Source organism: Myxocyprinus asiaticus, chromosome 27, assembly GCF_019703515.2.
Source record: "Myxocyprinus asiaticus isolate MX2 ecotype Aquarium Trade chromosome 27, UBuf_Myxa_2, whole genome shotgun sequence".
NCBI lineage: Eukaryota > Metazoa > Chordata > Actinopteri > Cypriniformes > Catostomidae > Myxocyprinus > Myxocyprinus asiaticus.
In genome coordinates, this window is record NC_059370.1 from 3,711,341 (window position 1) to 3,737,594 (window position 26,254).

At 37.9% G+C, this 26,254-nt stretch overlaps 1 protein-coding gene and 1 long non-coding RNA gene across 2 annotated transcripts in view; both read left to right on the forward strand.

Annotated features, from left to right (window-relative positions):
• The window catches only part of pigg (phosphatidylinositol glycan anchor biosynthesis class G), a 239,435-nt gene that overhangs the window by 176,668 nt on the left and 36,513 nt on the right, over positions 1-26,254 (forward strand). The window lies entirely within an intron of this gene.
• Positions 17,487-20,847, forward strand: LOC127418188 (uncharacterized). The gene is made up of 3 exons (XR_007893378.1): positions 17,487-20,216; positions 20,313-20,420; positions 20,532-20,847. It is a non-coding gene; the product is annotated as an uncharacterized LOC127418188 (long non-coding RNA).

The window sequence follows — 26,254 nt, forward strand, 5'->3', positions numbered from 1 at the left end:
AGTTAAACGTAGTTTGAAATTTAGGAAAACAAATCTCGAGATCCCTGATCTCAAGAATGCGTCCTGATCATGTGCTATCTGCTGGTGTCTAGCGAGGTTGAGTGTGGTTTGTTCTCTGTGCAGCTGCGCATTGCTTATACAGCTGGAGTTTCGCTTACTGCCCCCTGCTGAAAACAGGTGTTACTTCAAGCTTGAATTGCTCTGATGGTAGGAATATTCCTTATTAATGCCAGAGGACCTTCTTAAAGGAATAGTTCACCCAAAAATCTATCTCATGCCATCCTAGATGTGTATAACTTTCTTTCATCTTTCTCTCATCTTAAAATAAAACATTTTAGAAGATTATTTCAGCTCTGTAGGTCTATACAATGCAAGTGAATGGGTGTTACCTAAGGGCAATATAAAAGTAATCCATACGACTCCAGTGGTTTAATCCATATCTTCAGAAGCGATATGATGGGTGTGGGTGAGAAACAGATCAATATTTAAGTCCTTTTTTACTATAAATTCTCCTCCCTACTCAGTCATCTCTCATCTCAGTCATCTCCGGTACTGTCACACCTGCCTCAGGAGGTAAAAAGCTTCTGTATTTTTATCGTGATTAATCTAGAGGTGTGTGTTGTGCTGACATCTCATTTGAGAGCATTTATGCATGCAGATCCCACATAGAGATGAAATTAATTCTGCCTCACATTAGGAAATAGACACACACATTAAACACATTCTCTTATCACACACATTTCTACTTGTCATACTTACAGTATATGATTTAGGCCCCAGCACACCTCATAGTAAATAAAAGAACGAACGGGTGTGATGTTTAGACAAAATCTGGCCACAACGAAGGTGTTTTTGAGTTGTTTTGGTGGTTTGTAACATCTCACCAGTGCAAACTTTCAAGAAAACTCTTACTGGCTGCAAAACACGTTCTTACTTCCATTGGTCCACATTACAATCAATCTACAAAAGGAATCAAATCTTCACCGTACTCTTAAGTGCCCATTCACTCTGTTGTTTGATATGCTGCTTCACTCACGTGCCGTCTGCAGCGAAAGCCATTCACACATCTGCCCAAAGTGAGATATGCCTATCATCTTTCTTTTGTCTGTATTCTGCCCATTAATACTCTTTTATTCACCCATCTTTGCAGTAGTATCGGCGTCATCATAAACTACAATAACAGAGTGTAATCGGCGCATATTATGGACGCGTTTAGCGCGTTAGCACATTAGCACCATGAATGCAAAAGGTAAACATTACAAATTACACATTAGCTAGTGCATAAATGTTACTTTAAATCATTATCAAGTAAAACAGCTTCTTTTAATGATCTCATGTGAATTCTATTCATGGAATGAGACATGACGTCATTGATAACTCATTTTAATGTCTTATTAGTTGATGTTTTACATGTAGCCTTGAGCGATATTAAAATGCTCCTCCAAATGCCTCCCCTAGTGGCATGGCCGGTGTCTAAATGTTCGCAAACAGTATGTCATTGCTCAGCTGTTTCAAACTTCTAGGCTCTGAGTGAAGAACAAAGAAGCACTTTGCCATGAGTGTGTCGGGGCCTTAAATGAAGATTTTTAGTGGTGTTTTCACAATTACTAATGCTCATTATTCAGTAATTGAGATTCTTATTTTTAACTTACTCCTAACCTCAAGTATTATACTTTGGTGTGTAACTCATCCCGCACTCTTTGTGCTTTAAACATGAATGATACATTACATCATGCAGCTTGTTGAAGAGAGGTGTGCTATTACTTTTCTTATTGATCAGACTTACAATTTTTGCCTTACATTGACTTACATTGAAGGAGGGAGTCATATCTGGCCAACCACTTAGAACACCATTCTTAATTTACTTTAATCACTTGATTAAATGGCTGTTTGTGAGAAAACAGTTGTTGTGCAGAGAGATGAATGATAGATGGTTTAAGTCTCTGATGGCATGCCCACGAACTGTTTAACACCAGTCTGATGCATATGGCACGTGAAAATTTCATTTTGTCAAAACTAAAAGCTCCACTCTGATTGGCTGGTTGCTTCAGAACTTCAGAAAGTTTTAATTTGTTCTTAGGCTGTTTTCATGCTGTTTCATTGAGCACGTTTGTGGAAAAACTTGAAAGATTTGACAAGTTTCAGAGGTTTATGGCATCAAATCGTTCTGTTTAAACTACATGGCTAGTGGGGGCCTGGGTAGCTCAGTGGTAAGAGACACTGGCTACCACCCCTGGAGTTCGCTAGTTCCCTAGTTTGAATCCCAGGGTGTGCTGAGTGACTCCAGCCAGGTCTCCTAAGCAACCAAATTGGCCCGGTTGCTAGGGAGGGTAGAGCCACATGGGGTAACCTCCTCGTGATCGCTATAATGTGGTTCATTCTCTGTGGGGCGCGTGGTGAGTTGAGCGCGGTTGCCGTGGTGGATGATGTGAAGCCTCCACATGCGCGATGTCTCCGTGGCAATGTGCTCAACAAGCCACATGATAAGATGCGCGGGTTGACGGTCTCAGACGCGGAGGCAACTGGGATTCTTCCTCCGCCACCCAGACTGAGGCGAATCACTACGCGACCACGAAGACTTAAAAGCACATTGGGAATTGGCCATCCCAAATTGGGAGATAAAGGGGGAGAAAAAAAACTACATGGCCAGTGTCCGACAAGCACAAATGTGTGGGGTGTTCGAGTGTCCACATACCTTTGGCCATGTAAGTGTAGTAGCAAATAAATGAGACATCTTCAAGCACAACTATATATTCTGTTTTTTTCTTCGAGTTGTATCCAATTTCAGATTTGCCCGACTGATGACCTGTCTATGGCCCTGATTCACTAAGACCCCAGATAACGGGTGCTAATTTGCTTGTGCAATCTATCAAATTGCCTTTGCACTTCGTGGGTGTATCGCGGATGATTTACTAAGAAAAACTGCAAATAGCTACACATGCAAATATGATGGACACACCTCCAAAAAGAGCCTTTTCCATGTGCCAAATGCACTAAATGCACGCTCACTTACAGTACAGCTCTCACTAAATAATACTATTTTATTTTCATTCAATGTAAGATGGCATTTATTCAAAAACGTATTTAGAGGATTGTGCTATATCATCATAACATTTTAATACCTGCTGTTTAGCAAGTGTAATAGTAGTTGATGAGAAGACCCATGCATGACACTCTTCTCTAACTCTTAATTCACAAAGAAAATACAATATTATGTACACATTAAGTTATCGCACCACTGATGTATACTAAAACAAAATCTGAATTTTAAACTGGAAATATCGTGACCATGTTTACGTTGCACTCAAGAGAGGCACGAAGGCTGCACTGGAGAGAACCAGCACTCGCTGTTCGTTTCAAGGAAGCCAGACACACTTGTTTGGCGTACTGGTGCGCATCGGCCGGCCCACTTCCAGCGAGCACGGATTTAAAGATTCTGGTTACGATTCCTCTTAACGATTCTGGTTCCTTAACTATTCCAGTAATGATTCCAGTCATTCTTTTGTACTTTTGAGGAAGAATTATAAGGAAATAAGAAATGTATTGCCCTCTACAGTCTGTTGCCAAATTATGTGATTGTGTCAGATTTCTACAGAGCAGATATAACAAATCAAAAATAAACATATTAATATTCTTGTAAAAGGTGTGCTTGCAGACTTTTTAGAGACATAAATGCAATCCAATAATTGATCCTAAATATATTTAAAATAAAATATCTAAACAAACAAGAAATGTTATGGCATATTTCATTCATTAATTTATTATTTTATCAAATTCCATCAATTTCAACAAAACTTGTGTATCTTCATTACTCATTGTCATATGAACAACCAGTCAGTAACTGCAGTACAACATTAAATAAACAGTGACAGTTCCAGAGACAGTTTAGGCTGTGTTATGTAGCCTAATGTTGTACTCAGGCTTGTGAGACATCAACAGTTCTTATTCCATTTCGAGTTGGACATTGATAACTTGCGCATCAGTATCAGTATAAGGTTAATACTCTACCAGACTACACCGGAAGCAGTGTATGTTTCGTGTTGTAGATTCAAAAGTACTGGCTCATTAGAGCCATTCATTTGGTAATCGGACTATTACCGAATAGCCATGGTTTACAGCATAACTCAGTCAGCTTCGTCAGGCCAAAGAGGATGCTTACAGAAGTGGGGATAAAATCTTGTATAATCAGGCCAAAAACACACTGACAAAGGAGATTAGAGTGGCTAAAAGAAGCTACTCTGAGAAGCTGAAATACAAGTTGTCAGCTAATGACCCTGCATCAGTGCGGAGAGCATCCCCCAACACTGTAGGGAATCAACAACTGGCTGACGACCTGAATGTGTTTTACTGTAGATTTGAAAAGCCCAGTCTCACACCCCAAACCCGCTCTTACTTCACTTCACACAAACACCAACACCTCCTGCAACCACCCTCCTCCCCACTCCTGCTGCTCAACCTGCACTTAAAATCTGTGAAGAGGATGTGTGCCGTGTCTTCCGGAAACAAAAGACAAGGAAAGCACAGGGCTCAGATGGTGTTTCACCCACTTGTCTAAAAGCCTTTGCCAACCAGCTGGCCCCCATCTTCACACAGACCTTTGACATATCACTGGAGCACTGTGAAGTTCCCAGCTGCTTCAAACGCTCCACCATCATCCTTGTTCCAAAGAAACCCAAGATCAAGGGACTTAATGACTACAGACCGTCACTCTGACGTCTGTGATCATGAAGTCATTTGAGAGACTGGTGTTGGCCCACCTGAAGGACATCACTGGATCCCCTTCAATTTGCTTATCTAGCAAACTGGTCTGTGGATGATGCAGTCAACATGGGATTGCATCATTTCCTGCAACATCTGGACAGACCAGGGACATATGCAAGGATCCTTTTTGTGGACTTCAGTTCAGCTTTCAACACCATCATCCCAGCTATTCTCCAGACTAAATTACACCAACTCTCTGTTCCCATGTCTATCTGTCAGTGGATTACCAGCTTTCTGGTGGACAGGCAGCAGCTAGTGAGACTGGGGAAATTCACTTCCAGCACCTGTACGATCGGCACTGGTGCCCCCCAGGGATGTGTGCTCTCCCCATTACTCTTCTCCCTGTGCACAAATGACTGCACTGCCAAGGACCCTTCCTGAAGTTTGCAGACAACACTTTTGTCATCGGCCTCATCCAAGATGACGACAGGTCTGCATACAGAAGAGAGAATGAACAGCTGGCTATCTGGTCCAGTCGAAACAACCTGGAGTGTAATATGCAGCAGTGGAGTCATTCAGGTTTCTGGGCTCTACAATCTCACAGAACCTGAAGTGGGAGACCCACATTGACTCAGGCCTAGCAGAGGTTGTACTTCCTTCGCCAGTTGAGGAAGTTCAACCTGCCACACACTCAAAAAAATTAAATGTTGGATTTACTTAAAAAAAAAAACTTCATCAATTGGGTTCCACTTAGCTTTAAGTGTAGGGCTTTACTGGTTCTTTAGATCAGTGTTACTATCAGAAATAATCGATAATTATTTCTTTAGTTATTAATTAATATTTTAATTAATTAATTGAATCTAACTCATTAAAACCTCATATGGGGCTCCAGTAAATGTATTGCGCTACGTTTAGGAGCGGGTTTGGTTATTAGCAATAATTAATAATTATCAAAGATAATTATTAATTATTAAAATCAATAGAACATTGATAAGAATCAATGTTAGCTTTTCTAATCCTTTAAATCAACAATTATCAAAGATAATCGTTAATTGTTAACATCGATGAAACATTAATTAAAATTAATACAAGCTTATTGATCATTCAAATTCAACAATCATCAAAGATAATTATCAATTATCAAAAATCAATAGAATATTAATAAGGATTAACATTGATGGGGCACCACCCTGGAATCAGGGACTAATAACCAGATAGTAAAACAGTCTCAATATTAGACTGTTTTCTTAGGAAAATCGACATCCGAAGAATATCGATTTTCGGGAAAAAAAAAAACAATGAATGAAGGCTTGAATCTGAGCACTGACATCCCGTCAGCATGACACAGGTGTATGCAAAACAAACCAAAACACTTCTCTTTGTAATATAACAAAATGTATTTATGCAGTAATATCAATTAATAATTAAGACAATGCAGTCAATAAACTTCAGACTTACAACTACAAACTAAACAGTGATATGATTAGATATGGAAACTAAAATAATCCTATAACACATAAGGTGTGAGAGTATGTGTGTGTGTAAGGAGGGACGTGCACAAAATGGCGGACGTGACTCTCGTGGAGAGTATGTCACGCGAGACTTCCGGCCAGGGAATATGGCCGCGAATGTGGGCAGAGAGGAACCAGTCAATGGTAGCTTAGGGACAAAGCTGAGCTTTATCACGAAGCTATCTACTAGCCAAAAATGTGTGCCAGAATGTTTGTGAGGGGTTGCGTGTGTGTGTGTGTGTGTGTGGTTAGTACGAGAGAGAGAATTAAGTGACAGCCCCAAAGCCGATTTCGCGATCGTGGGAGAGAAAGCAGCTGTTAGTTTATCACTCAGAGACGCGGTGGACGGCTCGAAAACCATCCCGCGGTCTTTGATTCTTTAATGGATAAACTCAGTTCGCCGGTCTCACCCGCAATGGCGGAAATGCACAACAGCCCAATGTGGTTGGACTACAATACAGCAAATCAAATTCGTGATAATTAATACCCTGAGTGTTAATAATGAGCGGACATGGCGGTCCGTAAACTGTACAAGCAATAACCTTGATACACAAGAATAACACACTATAATATTCTATCTCTGCCCAGACGTAAACCTCTTACTTGAATCGCATGAGGATGCAGAATGTGTGTTCATCCGTCCTTTAACTCAGACTCGGTTCCTTGAGGCTTGGGTGATGACAGGAGGCCATTTCCTCGCTCTTTCGGTGGGCGGTACGGCTGCTGATTCTCGGCGGGCTGGCGGAGAAATCAGCAACGTCGACTTGATTGAAGATGGAAGAGAAATCTTTAATCTCTTCACTTCTGTAGGCAAACGGATGAAGATGCGGATTGCTCAGCGGTCTCCTTCAGATCCGTTAGAGTGTTCGGTGGAACACAGAGTAATCTCAACTCGTCCAGCGAGATGGAGATTGTATGGCCACAGTTTCAAGTCGCACGTTACTTCCTTGTGCCACGAGGCTGCACCTAAGAGCAGCGATGAGCTGCATCTACACATGGCGAGCAAAGTTGCTGGAAGCAAATCCCGGAAGCATTTCAGAGGTATTTCTACTCCTGATGATGTCATGGTTGAGGTGCGTTCTGTTGTGTGCCTCATCCAATAGGAGTTGAGAGTTCGATCCTTTAGTGAGGAAGGCTTCATGGGATTTGTAGTCTGTTTTGGACTCCCTTTGTTTGATTTTGGCACGGTTTTTATCAGTAAGATTTATGACTTATGTGAGGGCCTGAGTTAGGTTTTTCGACTGTGTTAGGCCTGCCTTTGTCTTCTATCTGAATACATGAGGCCCAACATAAGTAATCTCAAAAAAAAAAAAAAAAAAAATGTATGTTGTATTTACAAAAAGGTTTATGTAGCAAATATTCCTTAAATACAACTCATTTAAATGTGTTGTATGAACTAAAGAAATCCTAAAGAAAGTCACTATTACATACTATAAATATAAATTTACAGTTTACTTAATGTTATGTTGAATTTACAAACATTTAGTATGCAATAAACATTTGTTATGGATTTCAGTTACATTGTAATTATAATACTTTGCCATACAAGTGTACAAGAAAACCATTAAATAATCAGACTCATATTTTGCAGAAACAAATTTTTTTTTTAATTTGCAATACAGCCAAGACTTGTAATAAATAAATTTTTTCTTAAAAGAAATACTAGAAATGAACATGACATCAACTCAAGATTGGCAGCATACCCCAAAATGCTACAGAACTCGACAGGTTTTTTTTTTTTTAGCCCTTATTAAAAGGAGCATTTATGGCTGGCATATATTTTTGGTCAATAAAATAAAAGCAAAAAAAAAATAATATTTCACAGTTCTGAGAAAAAAATTACATAAATTAAACAACAATATAAACCACAGCATTGCACTGGAATAAGAAACTGAACATGCAATGATTTATTCCATAAGTTTGTTTTTAAGTACCTGTATTTTGTGTGAAAGTTTGTTCGCATCAAGTTCCATTAACACCTTCTGAAGAAACTCAAAGGTGTACTTGAGATCAGATGGATAGCTCAGATTCAAGCTATATATTACTGCCAAGAGCAGAGAACAAGCCTTGGTGACATCTCCAAGCTACTGAAGCACTTTCACTCCTTTAACAATGATCCCAACATCCAATGGTGGTTCTTCAGGTCCTGCACCTTCAGCTCGCATAATGAAAATTCCAATGACTGTATTAGCCATGTCTCTCTCAGCTTTCTCAAAATCGACGTCCTAAAACAAGGAGAAAAACTACAACAGTTGAACAGTTTTCATTTTATTGATAGAGTTAGTAAATAATCTACTATTGCACATCATTTCTTCTTATGTTTTTGTACCGTCTATCATGATGTGTATTCCGAGTGTTTTGTCCAATAGTATATTTTCATTTATTTATTTATTCAGTTAATCATTTCAATAACTGAATTAATATGCTATAACTTTAGACTAAAATACTGTCATTATTCACTGTCCATGCTCCAAACCTGTATGATCTACCTATTTAGTGAGCAAGGAAGCTCGAGAAGAGATTTCAATTTTGGTTTTCAAGCTCTTTTACTGGTAAATGATAGTGTTTGGGTGTACATTTTAAAGAAAGAGATCAATTTATTAATAGAACACTATTTCATGAAAGAGAACTGAATGTTGACTGGCACTGTATCAGAATGTTAGTTGGGTTTCAAATACAAGTGAAGAATTGACAAAATTATTACTTGCAAGAATATAAAGTAATAGGTATGCAGATTAAAATGACATATCACAGTCTAAAGTTTTTCATATTTTCATTTTAGGGTCAACAATCTGTCAATCTGTTCCAAATCACTAAATAAATATTATTGTAACAGAAACAATGGCTTTGTTCAACTGATGAATCTAAATTTAAACTAAATTACTATATTTACTTACCAACTTATTTGTTACATAATTAATTACTAAATACTTTGTTACATTATTATTTAAAAACACAATGATTGATTGCTGATGGGTACCAGGTTCTGAAGTAATTAAGCTATACATTAAAAGAATCATTATCCCAAAAATAAACATACTGTCATTACAATTACTGTCAATTTTACAATTTTAACTGATGACCTACAGGGTTGAACGTTTTTTCAAATATAATTTTTTGAAAATACATTCACACTAGTGGATACTGAATTTTCTATGATTAGAAAGAATGCCTGGGAGGACTTCTATATATTCCTTCATGAGCTTCTCATTGTCTTCATTAAGATACACAGAAAGTGCTTTGAGAATGCAAGCTCTCCGAGTTGAGGTAGTATCATCCTGTAGAATCAACACATCACAAACATAGATCACAAACCTCGTCAATGACAGACATCAATTCACAGATTTTGCGCCCTGCAGCTCCTCCTTTTTTCCTGAAGACTCTGGCCAGTTAGTTTGTGTAACCATCCAGTTTTGACCTAAATGTCTGAATCAGTGGAAGGGTGATGATTCGAGAGATTTAAGAGACATAACAATAAGACATAAAGATAACGTATGTTTTAAAATGACACTGATTGATAATCTATAGAAAACAACATTTAGCCTAAATGGGCAAGAACAAAAAAGCATAATGTGACATCAGGGAGGATAGTTACTATTAACAGAGTAAATCCAGTAATTGTATCAAACTTGCCTGATGTTCACAAAACAGAGCTGGCCATCTGCTTTTGAATTCGGCAATGAAGGGCATGTCTTGAACTACTTCATATTGTCTGTAGGCAAAAGTTTTGTCCATTTTCTGTTTAATTGTTTGATGGTTGTCCTTTTTCTGGATTTCAGACAACAGTGCCAATCTCTCTTTCTCTAGACTTTTTTTGTCTTCTACAGCTGGATAGTCAGGATAGAAATTTACTTCTGCTTTCTACGGCTCCTTGAACTGGATTGAATGTGTGCATTCACCATCTGGTCTACATTTTAAAGAATTTATCTTTATTTCTGGACATCCAGCAGCCCTTAGGGTACGATGGTAGTTCCGCATCTTCCACTGTAGACTGACTTTCCAACCAAAGAATCTACCAGCAGATCCGTTTTCTTTTAGGCATGGATACTTTGCAATCAGTGCTTTCTCAACATCTTCATACTCATCACTCCTAGGGTAAACTTTGTACTTCAGTGTCTCTGCAGCCAAGGATTTCAGAATTTCTGTCTTCAGTTTAGTCTTGGATTCTATTTTTAGTGAAGTGCCATTTTGCAAGAACTCCTCATGGGCTCTCTGCAGTTCCAGTTCTAACTCATAGGGAAACTGAGGGATCGGAAAATTAGTTGGCCAGGTTTCACTCCTCAGCATTGTTGAAGAAGACATTGATTCAGATGCTGAGCCAGACGAATCTGACTGTAATGCTGCAATTGAAGAGCAAGGTGTTGGTGATGAAGATGATGAGCGTATATCAGTGTCAGCAGAAGAGAGAGAGCAGACATCAAATTATCTTTGTGTTAGTACTTTGATTGTTGCCTTGTCATGGAGGTCCACAGTTGATTTTAAGATTGGCACATAGTGAAAAGAAAGATTTGTTTCTGACTGAAGAATGTATTCCACTGGATCAATGACATCAAAATGTTCTCTGTAATATTGCATGTGCTTGAAAGCAGTGGCTAAAGGGCCATCTTGTGATGTCACTTTCAACAGAGGGTTGTGCAAAGATAATGAACTGAAAAGCTCTTTAACAACCTGCTGATCTACATGGAGATCATGTTTTTGAAAGGTCTCAAGAATAACTTGAGATGATATGGGCACTGATGCAGAATGTAAGTACTGTAAATCTGTCAGAAGTTCATCAATTGCATTGCTAGGAACATGAACATAATTTTCCAGTTTTAGAAGAATACATGCAAATTTTAGCTTGATGGTCTTAGACAAATCTTGCCCTTGTGTGCCAATTTCCACATTACTTGAAACATCTACATTTCGCTCCTCAACTAGCAATTCATTCTCATTGAATCCATCAGTGGAAATTTCTGCCCCACTTTCTATGATGACCCCTTGTTTGAAATCCTGAAGAGAATATGGATTGTGCTTCCTAATTTTATGGGACTTGAATGTGCCATACACATTTGTATGGAAAGAGCAATTCTCAAACATACAATGCACAGTTTCATGATTTTTTTAATTTTTTATTTTTTTGTGATTAAAATTTTTATTGATTTTTCAAAGCAAAGAAAAACAAAATATATACAATGAATCAACATTAACTCCCACTGCTTCCCCTCCCCAATCAAGAACCCCACCCAACCCCAAACGAACATCCCAGTGGTTTTACATAAGTACACACATATACAGAGAATAAAATAAAAAAATAAATAAATAAAAAAAAAAAAATATATATATATATATATATATATATATATATATATATATATATATATATATATACATACACATACATACACACACACACACACACACATATAATAAACATACAACTCTAAACTATACCACCCTTCCCATCTCCTCGCACCACTCCTGAATTGAGGGTGCTCCCACCGACTTCCAACCACTTAAAACAATCTGCCTGCCTATCATCGCACTGGTGAGGACCCAATTGTTTATGTATTTGTCACCTAGGTCAATGACCGTCCCATCACCCAAAATACAGAGTCTGGGGCAAAACGAAATCCGAATGCCCAACACGTCACACACAACACTCTGTACCTTCAACCAAAATTCCTGAATCTCAGCGCACCACCAAAAAACACGGGCCATGTCTCCATCCTCTGATTGGCATTGCCAGCAGGTGGGTGTGTCTTTAAGACCAAGCCTATACAATTTAGAGGGGGTCCAATAGAACCGAAGTAAAATCTTGAATTGGTTAAGGCGCACCCTTGCATCTCTCGATGCAGTTTTTATGTTTTTTTAAATCCTAGCCCATTCTCCCTCCTTCAATTCCAGGTTTAAATCTTATTCCCATAATCTCTTGAGAGTGGTTGAGACTCCGTCCCCCAGACTCTGAATTAATAAGGAGTAATACACTGATGCCTCATGGCCCTTTCCAAAAGCAGAAATCACCTCTCCTAGTGTATCTGCTGCTTTAGGGGGGTGTATGCTATTCCCAAAAATAGTACAGAGCAAGTGGCGTAACTGAAGATACCTAAAAAACTGAGATCTGGGGATCCCAAAATATTGAACCAAATTTTCAAAGGATCTCATCACACCGCTCTCATAAAGATCACCGAGTGAATTAACCCCCCTCGCAATCCACTCTGACCAACAAAAAGGGGACTTATTAATGCATAGTTTGGGGTTCAGCCATAGGCTCGAGGCAACATTTAAATAAATGTCTGAATTAAACACTCTGGACACTTTTGTCCATACTGAGTGCAAATGTGAAATAACGGGGTGTGATTTAACTTCTCTATTTAGTTTGATGGAAAGGCTTTGCAGTGGCGAAATAGGGGCAAGAAGTTCTTGTTCAATGCAGAACCAGGGAGGGGCTCTTTCAGGTGGAAGCAACCAATGAGCCAAATGTCTGTGACCGAATGCATAATAATAAAATAAAAAATCTTGGGTAGGACTAGCCCACCTTTGTCAATCGGCCTATGTAACTTATTGAAATGTAATCTGGGGTGCTTACCACTCCAAATGAAAGAATTCGCTATGCTCTCAAATTGCTTGAAATAAGAGAGGGGGACATCTACCGGGAGAGATTGTAACAAGTAGTTACATTTTGGATTACAGTTCATTTTAATAACATTAACCTTCTCAATCATCGATAAATGTAATGAAGCCCACCTGTCTACATCACTCGAAAACCTTTTTATTAAAGGGTCAAAATTAGCTCTGACTAAATCAGACAACTTTGTTGGGAATAAAATCTCCAAAGACTTAATGCCCTGTTTGGGCCACTGGAAGGCGCCTGGCTGGAAGGCCGTTACTGGACAGTACGCTGTCAAAGCTAAAGCTTCGGATTTAGACCAGTTGACTTTGTATCCTGAGAACTTGGAAAAGGAATTAATAATTCTGTGGAGGCAAGGCATAGATTTAGTAGGTTCAGAGACAAATAATAAATATCATCTGCATAAAGCAGATGCTTATGTGCCACGCCTCCCGCCGTCACCCCTGGAGAATCATCCTCCTTTCTTATTGCGGCTGCTAATGGTTCCAGGGCAAGACAGAACAATAATGGGGAAAGTGGGCAACCCTGACGGGTGCCCCTATCCAGAGTAAAATAATCTGAAATTAATCCATTTGTTTGTACCGCTGCTACAGGGTGTCTATAAAGTCAGTTTCATGATTTTTAAGGTGTTTGTAGATATGACAAAAGTATTCCCGTTCTGACACTATATCACTGCAAGAACACAAATGATAGTTAAATGTGGCTAAGCCTGCAGACTTATTAGTATGTAATCGACTTAAATGACTGTTTAGCGCATTCCAGGTTTTAAAGGACAAGGACAATTGGAATAAGTGCATGGGAAGCTATTACTCTGACCAAAATGGCCATGCATTAATCTGTTATGCTTCAACAATTGAGATCGAGTTTTCACTGTTATCTTACAGTCCTTTCATTGCCACATGGTCTTGAAAATATCACATAACTGATTAAAATTGAAAGAAGACTACAGAAAAAAAAAAAAGAAAAAAAACTCAAGATGCATGTCCAGACTCCGACAAAAACTCATAACCTGAAGTACAAAAACTATTTGGTCTTCTACATCATTTTATAATTTTTTTTAGCAGTATTTGTCAGGATGTCAAAGGATTTCAAAATATTAATACCTTACAAAGTTGCCAAAATAATCTCTTCAATCTGGTTTGTCTGCCTTACACAGCTCATCTACAATGAAAGAACACGTATATTGTAATAGAAAAGCAGAGCCAGACTATGACATAAACTTACATCCTGAAGTAATAAAATTATATAGTGTACTACATATACTTTTATTGGCAGTATTTTTCAGGATGGCAAATAATTTAAACAAAATATTCATACCTTACAAAATCGCCAATATAATCTCCTCAATGTGCTTCGCACTGCTGCATTTACATACGGTGTGCGCAAAGGGACATCCCGTTTTGGTTTTGTTGTATTTGTGCGTTTCACTAAACAATGATTTGTTGACTGAACAAAAACGCCTAAAGTAAAGCCCAAACACTCGATTAATGGACATCCAATGTAGGAATAAAGCAAGTGCAAGCAGGCAAACACATGCAGAATGCACAGGCCATTATTGCCGCAGCACTCACTCACGATGCCCCATCACACTCCACTTTTAACAATGCAAAACAAACAAGCAATTAGCTTAAAGGATACGACTTTTCTCCACACAGCAGGAGAACAAATCCACAGTCTGTCCCACTGTGGAATGTGCAACTGAGATGACAAACAAAGAGAAGTTGGGCTTAGAATAGAGTAACGTAACCGCAACACTAAAGGAAGAAAATCTAATTAAACGGTGCAGGGTTCTGCTTATAAGCACTGCAAGGAGCGTGCTTGACGGGGCGGAGCTTGAGCGTCATCTGTGTAAGAATTGGCGTTATTATTTATAGGCTTCAGTAATTGGCACACCCTATGGTGTTCCAATAGTATCAGCTACTGACATAGCATTGAAGTGACCTTAATGAAAGGGAATATCTTTTTATTAAGAAACATTTGCTGACACCAGTGATCTGAACCACTCTGATTTTACTTGGTCTGTGATTCAGTGGCACAACAGAGCTTCTATGTATCAGATATTTGATATATAGCCATCCTATAAATATCGAGCCATGCGAGCAGGGCAGTGCTGGGTCTCCAGTGGCCTTGAACTTTGCGGTCTGTTAATCCCCAGCAGTTTGGTGGAGTGGGTTTAACATCAGCCCTGGGCTCCTCTAAATGGCACCCTGGCATTTGTGTCGGCCGCAGGGAGGTGCCGCTCTATAACAGAGGGGGTGGAGCCAGAGAGGAGCATCTTCTGATTGGTGCTCAAACCTCTCAAGTGTCAGATTGACTTTCTTTCTTTCTTTCTTTCTTTCTTTCTCTCTCTCTGCTTCTTGCCACTCTGCTCTTTTTTCTTTTGCTCATTTGTTCTTTCATTTGTGTTTTTGTTATGTCTTTTGTTTGTTTTCTCTTCATTTCATTATCCCTTTTGCTTTCTTTTTCTGCTTCTTGCTACTTTATCTCTATTCGTGGTGTAGCATGTTTTCTAGGTGATCTGTGATGACCTCTTAGAACAATGCCATGATATAAATGTTACACTAAGCAAGAATGGTCACTTAGTTGTCTCTCTATTTCTTTCTTGCTTTCTTTTTTTCCTCTTTTTTTTTTTTTTTTTGAGTTGGACTCATTGCAGATAAATAAAACATGACATAGCATCTGCTTTCTTTCTCCAAGCGAAGACATGCGGATTTGTTCAACTTTTGTCTTCTTTCAGTTTTGTACATGCAGTAGCTCACAATAACACTTTGAAAACAGGCAATTAAAGGAATAGCCCTTCTAAAAAGACCAGCATTGCTGGTCACCAGCTTATGTTGTGTTTTGGGTGCTGGTCCCCCAGCAAGGGATGCTGGTGACCCTGGTGGCTTTTAAGCTAGCTTAACCAGCTTCATAAGTAAGACAGATGCTATTTAACCAGCTTCACCAGCTACTATGTTTTGCAGGTGAAAAGCATAGCTATGCTGGTCCACCAGCTAGACCAGCATCAAACCAGCACTAACCAGAATAAAATCAGTCTAGACTAGCATGGAAACTGCATGGTCTTTGAAGCAGGGAGTTCATCCAATTAGTTTTTATTTTTTTAATCATTTTTTCACCTTCACGTGCTCGTATGACTTTCTTTCCTCTGTGGAACACAAAAGGAGATGTTAGGCACAGTGTTAGCCTCAGTCCCTGTTAACCTTCATTGAATGGAAAAAAAGATGAAATGAAAGTGAATGGTGACTGACGCTGCCATCCTCCCTAAAAGAAAGTCATACAGGTTTGGAACAACATGAGGGTGAGTAAATCATGACAGAATTATCAGTTTGGATGAACTATCCTTTTAAAGCATTACCTTTGTGCTTTTAAATATGTGGGTAGCATTATTGTAATGGACCACAAAAATAATTGTTCCCCATTAAGCAAATCATTATGCATCAAGCAAATCCTAAATCTGTCTCGACTCTTGATCTGGTACATGTGTCTGACATTTTTTTATGTTAGTTTGACTCAATTTTCCTGCTGTGTCACCTTCATGGCATATGTGTCTGTGCCTGCCGAACACTATGCTGTTGCCGGGGTCTGGTTGGCATGGTAACGTTGTGAATGAATAAAAGTGTTTTGTGCAGATTTAGTTTTCTCTCTGCTGGGGCTTATTTACAGTGAAAAAGAGCAGAGACAAAGTTGCAATAAAAATTAAGAGATTTTCTTTCTTCTCCAAGGAAATGGCTTAAATCAGCCTCATGTTCGGCTCTAATCACGTTTACCTCATAGTAGTTCATGTGCAGCTCATAATCAAAAGTAGTTAAGCAACAGTCAAGCTACTCTTTAGAAAAAGTAGGTAGCTACACTACATTGATAAGTTACTACCTCAAAGTAGTTTATTTAAAGCTGTAGATACTGAAGATAATTATATATATATATATATATATATATATATATATATATATATATATATATATATATATATATATACAGTACTGAGCAAAAGTTTTAGGCACTTGTAAAAAATGTAAAAAAATATAATTGTTTTAATTTTTCAGTTAACTTCATACAAAGTCCAGTAAACGTAAAGATATATATCATATACAGTTAGGTCCATAATTTTTTGGACAGTGACATAAGTTTCGTAAATTTTGCTCTGTATGCCACCACAATGGATTTGAAATGAAACTATGAAACTAAGACATGATTGATGTACAGACCATCAGCTTTAATTTGAAGGGATTTGTATCCAAATTGGGTGAATGTTTAGGAATTACAGCACATTTTATACACAGACCCCCCTTTTTCAGGTGCTCAAAAGTAATTGAACAAACTAATAAAATCATGAATAAATTGATCATTCTTAATACTTGGTAGAAAATCCCTTGCAGTGAATGACTGTCTTAAGTTTGGAACCCATGGGACATCACCAAATTCTGGATCCCCTCCCTAGTGATACTTTGCCAAAGAAAAGTGTTTCAGGGGCCTGGGTAGCTCAGCGAGTATTGACGCTGACTACCACCACTGGAGATGTGAGTTCGAATCCAGGGTGTGCTGAGTGACTCCAGCCAGGTCTCCTAAGCAACCAAATTTGGATACAAATCCCTTCAAATTAAAGCTGACAGTCTGTACTTCAATCACGTCTTGATTGTTTCTATTTAAATCCATTGTGGTGGCGTACAGAGCAAAACTATGAAACTTGTGTCACTGTCCAAATAATTATGGACCTACAGTAACTGTATACTGTGCATGTATATCATCAAAACCAATGTAACTAAGCAAAATGTATCTAAACATGTATTTATTTCAAATGAAATGCAGGCAAACACTATTGAGTGATAGTTTTTACTATGTTGTAAGCACTATTAAGTGATGAGTCAAATGAATCTGCAAATTGTATCTTATTTTTTTAATTGAAATGAACTGTTTGTGAAATATTTTATTACTAATTAGCAGTGGCGGCCCATGCATTTTAAGTCTAGGCCTTCAGTGCGATTCATGCCATTATGAAAACACTGTTTCACAATTAATAACCCTATGCCTATGGACATCATACATTACATCGCAGCCAAATAATAATACCAATTGACATTTTTAAAACACGTCCACGCAAAAAAGCCAAAACCAAGAAGGTCTAATACCAGGAAAAAGCTATCGAATAAAATTTGCGATCTAAATGTTGCTTGCAATAATTTTTGTTTCGTAAGGGTGCACAGTTACTTTTCAAAACTTAAACTGACACTGAAATTACATCATTTAAAGCATGATTGCGTCACTCAAGGCCAGCTAGAAGGCCTCAACTGGGACATCCTAAAGATCACACCAACCAAGAACAAATAAACCAATCTGATTGGCTGATGAATCTGAAAATCAGATTTTAGATGCCTATTCATTTGCACTGTTGAGGGATTCTGTGGAAATTCTGAAGGCTTAACGGGGTGGAGCTCAGACTCATGCGCTGCTTCGGAAGCGCTCTGCTTTGAATTGGATAAACTATTCCTTGTTTGCTATTCGTTTTTAGATGAATTAGGAGTGGAAAGCAATTGTAAATAAATTGGCAAAAAGGTGAATGAGAATGAAAGGATTAAAAAATATTTATTTATTAGACATGTTAGGCCAGCAGAGAAGGCTTTGCTGGCCCTGAGAATTCGCCACTGCTAATTAGTAATATTTGGTCCAAAATATTACAAATGCCCTAAATTAAATAACTTGTTATCCTAAATGTAAAACAGGCCCTAAATGTAATAATATTTGGTCCTAAATATAATAAAGGCCCTAAATGTAATAAATGTAATAAAATAAAAAAGGCCAAAAGTGTTTAGAGGCTTTATTACACTTAGAACCAACAGTTATTTTATTTAGGGTGTTTAATACATTTACAACCAAACAATTTATTACATTTAGACCCCTTATTTGTACCAAAAGTATTTGCATTTATGGCCTTTATTAACTTTAGGACAACAAATTATTACATTTAGGGACTTTTTTACATTTAGGACAACAACACTGCATGAAAAGGGTCAAATCTGGGAAAATATGGGAATAATAAACTCCTACTTCAAGTTTGTCAGATATGTTAGGGAAAAAGCTGACCCAAGGAACATAAATCCGTTAACGTCAACAAAAAGCTGCATACCTCAATTCAGCGGACATAAAGAGGGAACCGTGAAGTTTGATGGAAATTTACTGTTGGCAGTCCTGTTGAGAGGGCCTTTTATATGTTAATGACTGGCAATTGTGAGTGAAAGTTGTTAGGTGATTGCAGTGTTTTCAGAGCACAGTGGAAGGCAAATAACTGAAAGTTTGGCTTATTGTAGGCTACAGTGAACTACATTACTGTCCAGACAAACATGCTCAAATAAACACCCTGAATGTAAAAATTGTTAACCAAACAGTGGTGATATTTAACTCAATAATACATTTTTGACAGACATTACAGAAAACTATGATTTAAATAATAATTAAAAAAACAGTTTATTATTATACTTAAGTATGGGTACTAAAGAAATTGAATGCAAACAACTGAATCTGTCCAATTAAAATGTTACTGTACAGTACAGTAGGAAACCAAATTATAAGGTTAATAAAATAATAAAAATATTATGTAATGTAAAAAATTATGTAATAAAAGCAGACAAATATAATTTCATAAAAAATAAATAAAAAATTATAAAATGTCTGTTGTTAAAAAAAATGATCTGACGTGCATAAAAAACCCACAATATGAAAACTTTAGGAATCGTATAGGCCTAAATCTCAACCATTGTGCAGAGTGGTATTACTACTGATACCTTCTCTTTTGACTGGTTTAACTGCACAGATTAAGTACTAAGTACTAATCTGCCTGCAATATGTTCCACAAGTAGAAAAGTCAGTCTGTGTGTCCTGCAAACTCCATACCTCCACAGGGCTGCCAAAAAAATTTCAGTCTGTCAAATTGGAGGTGTTCAACAGCTTTTTATGTAGCCAAGGCTTTAAAGTGTGGCCATACAGAAAATACTTTAAAAAATAAACCTACTAGAAGTATTTACTGAAGTAAAAAGTGTAACAACTAGCCCTGGTCTCCCCATTGATGAATCCCCCCCTGCACACACCTCCCCTTACACCCCACCATCTCCTGCACAGATTTTGTTGTTCTGATCTCTGGTCAGACTTGTTAAGGAGTCGTTTCAAACACACCTACAGATGCTACACACAGACAGTCAAACTGCAACATTCAAAGAAGAATCTTCAATAAAAAGAATCCACTAACCAGGTGAGACCGATTGATTTATACTGTATTAAATGTCAATTCTGTATTTATCTTAATATGATTTCAACTGCATTATAATCTTTCACATAATGGTTCCTCTTTTCCACAGAATAATTGTTTCCCACACGACCAGACTAATCTTCAGAGATTATATAAGGTGACATTCAAACTGTTGCAGTCTTTTAATATCCATTTTTATGTTGGTTTAACTATCAAGTCTTTCTCTTATTAACAATATTTTAAATCTGTTAAGTGTCCTGCAAGACTTATAATGAGGCTATGAGGAAGAAGTATTCCTACTTGTATCATGGAAAGGTAGAGCTGAGAGACTCAATCAAGACTGTGGCAAAGAGAGAGAAGAGTAAGTTTAAAATCAATGATACAGTTGATGTAACTTTTTTTTAATGCATATGTTGTTAGGAGTTCTTTAAATGGTTGTTTTCAGAGGTTGAATGACTGTTATGTATTGCAGTTGCTGAAGACCAGATCAACAGAGACAGACACAGTAGTGTTGTGTGGATTATTTTGTGGACATGAAGTCTGATGAAGAAGATGGTGTTGTCTATGGTAGGCCAGTGTTGGTTGTAAAACCAGCAGCTTTGAGAAGCTCTGTTCTAGGAGCTACAGAAGAGACTTGATGCAGACCCACACTATACTGGGAAATAATAACTTTCTTGTGATGGCAAGTGACACAGAATCAGATGCCAGTTCATTTACGGAACTCTAATTGAAGCTTCACACTGTGTTTCAGTCGTTTGTATATTTTTATTATTGTTATATTTTGTATATTTCACGTTTTCCTTTTAATAAAGATATTTAACCTCAATTATTGTCTCAGCAATTATATTGTGTATATTGATTTATAATTATATTATATTGATTAAAGGCCTGTAATAAGAGGCATAAGCTAAAAGCTGATTGGGTTTTGGGTGGGCCAAATTTTAAGTTTAACCAAAAAAATGTAAGCCAATGCATCCAGTGGCCCAATAGCTGTCAAGATTTAGGAATGTACTAAATAAACTGTAACCAATAAAATGAAAGCCAGTGTATGCAGTGACCTAATAGCTGTCAAGATTTAGGGGTAGAGTAAGTTTAAGGGCAGCCAATCCAGTTTGAGATAAATGACCAATGTGAAAAAGTCCCGACAGATAACTTAAGAGGATTCCTTAACATGCAAATGGCCATAACACGGAAGGAATCGTCAGTCACTCACATCCGAAATGGTATATAATCAGATTTATTTGAGCTTGTGGCATGGCGGCCACGCACAGGTGCACATTTCTTAAATGTTATCACAGTGTTTGCATGCCTGAGTGTTCACCTATCAGGGAAGCATGTTCCAATATTAACGCACGTCTTTACACACAACTACTTCAATGCATGGGGTCCGATTATCCGTCAAGATGATGCTTCTTGTGTTGTGTTTTCGCACCTATCGCACGTCAAATCACGCTGTGTTTTCTTTTCTCATATGTTCACGTCCATGCTGCCTTAAAGGGGAAGCGTCGTCATTGCTACGTGTCCTCTGACACCTAGCGTTAGGCATTGCTCAGTACATTCCGTGTTTCATTAACATCACAATGCAGATTGTGCTCAAATACAAGAAATTATTAAATCAATCAAGGCATTATTTCCATATCCAGCTATGTCACATTTCATTATATGAGAGTCATCTGTCATCATTACTGTGGATAGATTTGTATTACTATGGGTCACTGGAACTATTAATTATTTTATTAATAAAGGACCATGAAGCTCTAAAAAATGGGGCCTTTCTACACTATGGGGCATTTTTTCACAAACATTTGAATTCCAAGCTTGATTACTCAAGTTTCTGTATACAGTTCATTTTCTGCATCTGCTGGTCAAAATATAAGCTCCCCATTAATGCACTCTACGTTAGTTCATCAACATATGCGTTCACTATATATATTCTTGTGGTCGGGGCAGTAACTTTTAGTAGTAAGTAAGGTATTTGTATACTTTATTGGGATAAAACTGTGCTGGCAGTGCAAATGTGCTGTCCAGGCGCTGCAACAGCAGCGTGTCTTCTGCCGTGCAATTAAGCATCCGACGACACTGCAACCGTGGTGTGTTTTCTGCTATCAACTCAGTACATCTCCTAAGCAGTGCAAAGTGCTGTCTAGGTGCGCTTCTAAGTGTCTCATGACACCGCAAATGTGGTTTATATATAAGCATTTAAATTCCAAAGCATTGTTCATCTTTGCAGGGGTTTGGACACTAGGAATGTACTTTTATTTATTCACATACAAAAAATAAGATCCAACCAAGGCCGCCCTCATCGGATGACTCATAATCAAATGTTATTTATCTTTCGGCAAAAGGTATCGCACAACAATGTCGCTCTTATCGTAAGGCCTTCACATTATGTTGTTATCCTTTGGCAAGGATATTACACAAATAATTGTCACCCTTGTTTATCTTTTGGCAAATGGTATTGCACAACAATGTCATCCTTATTGTAGGGCCCTCACGTTATTTTGTTCATCCTTTGGCAAAGATCTTGCACAAACAATGGCCGCCCTCATCGGAGGGCTCATATCAGATGTTAATCATCTTCAGCAAAGAGTATTTCATATACGCAGCATTGCTATCCTCCAGCATGGATATCATGAACCATGCCCCCTTTATCATAAGGGTTCATCAGTAAACTCAAGCACAGCTTATCCCATAGCAAAGGTATGCACAAAGCTTGCCAGGAATATTGCATAATTCATGCACAATTGGCAAACTCAAAGGACATTGCACAAACAACGGCCGCCCTCGTTGGAGGGATCATAATCAAATGTTACTTATCTTTCAGCAAAGGGTATCGCACAACAAGGTCGCTCTTATCATAGGGCTTATGCACAACATTGTTCTTCCTTTGGCAAAGCTATTGCCATTAACATTCGCCCTTATCAAAAAACTCAAACTCCAAACGTTGTATATCCTTCAGCAAGGTTCTGCACAAATAATGTTATCTGCATGTTGTACAGTCATACACAGGCCATGTTTTCATCATTCATATTTATTTCTCCTTTCAGATTTGTCCCTCATCCTCTGAAGACCTACCTGGTTGTTGTCCTGTGTCTAATTATTTGGTTTTGTATTTACTTTTGTGGGGCTTAGGTTAAATTAGGTCCTAATTCCTTTTGGGGCAAGCTCCATTCCCCTGCCATCATCGCCTCCGGCAGGATCTGATGGTTCAAGCAGCATCGGAGTGCTGAAATGTAGGACGGGGTTTGCGGCAAATTATATAAGTATCTTTTCATTCGTATTATTCCAATAATCTCGAGTCTTTCTGATAGAAATGTAAGCATAAGCGAAGTTCTAGCAGGAAGATCTCAGGATTCATCAGGCCTCACATCCAATCACAATACATCCTCTGCTTCATAAGCCAGCCAGCTGCCTCTCATTGTTTGCATACTTTCGTGTGTCCCAAAAGACAGAAACAACATCAATGCCTATTTTACATCAACACACCCTTGGCCCCACCCACTGGTGCGAGAGAGCAGGACAGACAGGCCTAATGTGGCCTACTTACTATTCCTGAACACCAAAGGGGACCCATCTGGACTAATTTAACTTATGTATGTAAACATGCACTAGACGGACGTTTTTGACCGTTGTCATGTATCTCGCTGCACTTTTAAAGTTAGAACTCTGAAAAGGTTACCCTCATTCTGTTTCATTCAGCTGCTCTTCCTCTTGCTGTTTTGAGGACAAAAAACAAAACATCCTGGATGCGTTCTTGCGCCCATCAACGCTGTGTTTAATTGTTGCTGTACAGAAGGTAAACATGCACTAGATGGACATCTTTGACCGTTTTGATGCATTTCCGGCAATGTGCACCCCAGTTCAGGATGATACTCATCTGTGATGCTTTGGACTATGTATTTGCAACGTGTGGATGTGTCTTAAGCATTGTCAGCGTGGATTGTATGTTTTTTCAGCTCATATCCGCATGGATTGCTTGTGAACCAGTCATAATATGATTCAAGCTTTGCAAAGGAACTGTTATTGAAGGATGGGGAAAAACTGTGTGTTTCAGACAGAGAGCCAAAGTTTTGGTGCAAAGTGGACCTCAGGAAAGATAATAAAAAATAAAAAAAAATAAAAAAGCGTATGGTACACTAGAGGCACTACAACAACTGTGTGTTTTATTCACTTTCACACAAATCACAAGTGCAACAGCTGATTATGACTTTAATAACACTTATTTTTTGCTCTATTACTCATACACTGCTATGTTATGATATCTAAACATTTTACTCTAACGCTTCATATGAAAATGAATACATTTTAATGCTTACATTACAGACTCACCAATATTTGCACACTTATTCCATCGTGATTAGCTTCAGCGGTAGCTCACCTCATTGAGTGTTGGACTTTAGACTCAAAAGACCAAGGTCTTTTGAGTCTAAAGCACGTGCTGATATGTGAGATTAAAGTGTCATAGAAGTAACACAAAATGAAGAGGTTGTTTCAGAAAATGTCCTTTTCTTGACACATTTGCTTTTTGGACACTATCGGTTAGGTTTAGGTGTTGGTTAAGGATAGGGATGTCTGTTTTGTTCACCTCACATTTGCTTTTAAGACATAATTGGTTAAGTTTAGGTTGAAGTTTTAGGCTAGGTTTGTATGATTTACCCATTAAAGCCTTCATCTAACATTCACCTTAATAAACTGATTGCAATACCATTTCCCTCCATTTTGGCACCCCCTGCTGGACATTTCACTGGGAAACTGCAGCCAAATGTATAATGAGCCACGTAATTTGTTTTTGCAAAAAGGTTGCCACGGTAACGTAATTTTCATGAGATCAGGCTGGCTCTTTCAGGCAGATACCACTGAAATGAACTGGTTTCCTCTTTGAGCGCTGGGCAGCTGACCCTATTGAAATCCTGTGGGCTATAAAAGTAACTTCTGCTGTCCATTGTGGAGCACCAAAACTCGCTGTTATTGATTCTCTCCTGACTTCATAAGCTTTAGTGAAATGAAGACAAACCTTCAAACAAAAGGTTGCCCGCCGTCAATATTGATTCTTCAGTGTGTGAAGTGTTAGAAAGAGTGGGGGAAAATGTCTTTGACCATTTCTTCCTGATGTGTCAGCAGAGACCTGATGATATGATATTATGATGATATCTGTGTCGCGATATTCGTGGTATTCTTTATGTTAAGTGTAATGCGATTAAAAATGGTGATACATTGTGATCTTTTACTCACTTGTTTGTCATTCATCTTCATTTGATGTGAAGGCAGTTCAGCTATTTTCACAATAGTATATATTTTCTAGTAACAAGCTTTATTTTCCAGAGAGTAGCACTGCATTGTCACAAAATGCTACATTTGTCACATTGTATTGTGAACACAGCAATGGAGCCGAGGGAGTAATCAAACAAACTCACCTAAACTGTCTTCTCTCTCATGTAGCGCTGATCATTTAAGTGAAACGGTTCTGTGGAGCCGGTTCATTTCTATAAATGAACCGGTAAAAATGAATGATTCTCTTATATTGTTGGGAACTCTGATTCAATTGAGGAAGTCGGTTCTTTCTGGCAGTTCATGTAAATGAACTGTCCATATACAGTAAATGATTCACAGATTCACTTGAGCCCTGCACAGTTTTAAAGGAACTATGCCTTCTTTTTTAAGCTAAATATTTAGTTAATTGCTGCTGTGTATCACTATATTTCAATTCAGTTATATAAAAGAGGGTTTTTAGTTTTTTTGTTTTATTAGTGTGCATTACATATGCATTTGTTTATCCCTTACAAAAAATTAACCATGGTTTTCCTACCATAATATTATAGGTAACCATGACTGTAGTAACAATGGTTAATTTTGTGGTTAATATGGGTTTATGATAAAAACCATGAGTAAACTATGGCTACTGTAGTAAAACCATGTTAATTTTTGTTTAATAAGGAATTGTCACAGTTATTAAATATATAACTGATTGCAGAATTAAATAAAATAATCTTAATGTTTTATATTTATATTTATATATATAAGTATTTTCTTCTTTAAATTGCTCCAGTGTAGTTAGTTGCTTTTTGTTTGGTAACTTGTAGTTTAGCTACTTTTTTAAAAGAGTAGCTTGACTGTAGCTTCACTACTTTAAGTTATAGTTCTTTGGAAGTTTTAAAGTGGCCTTCCCAACACTGTTATCATTACATGAAAACTTTT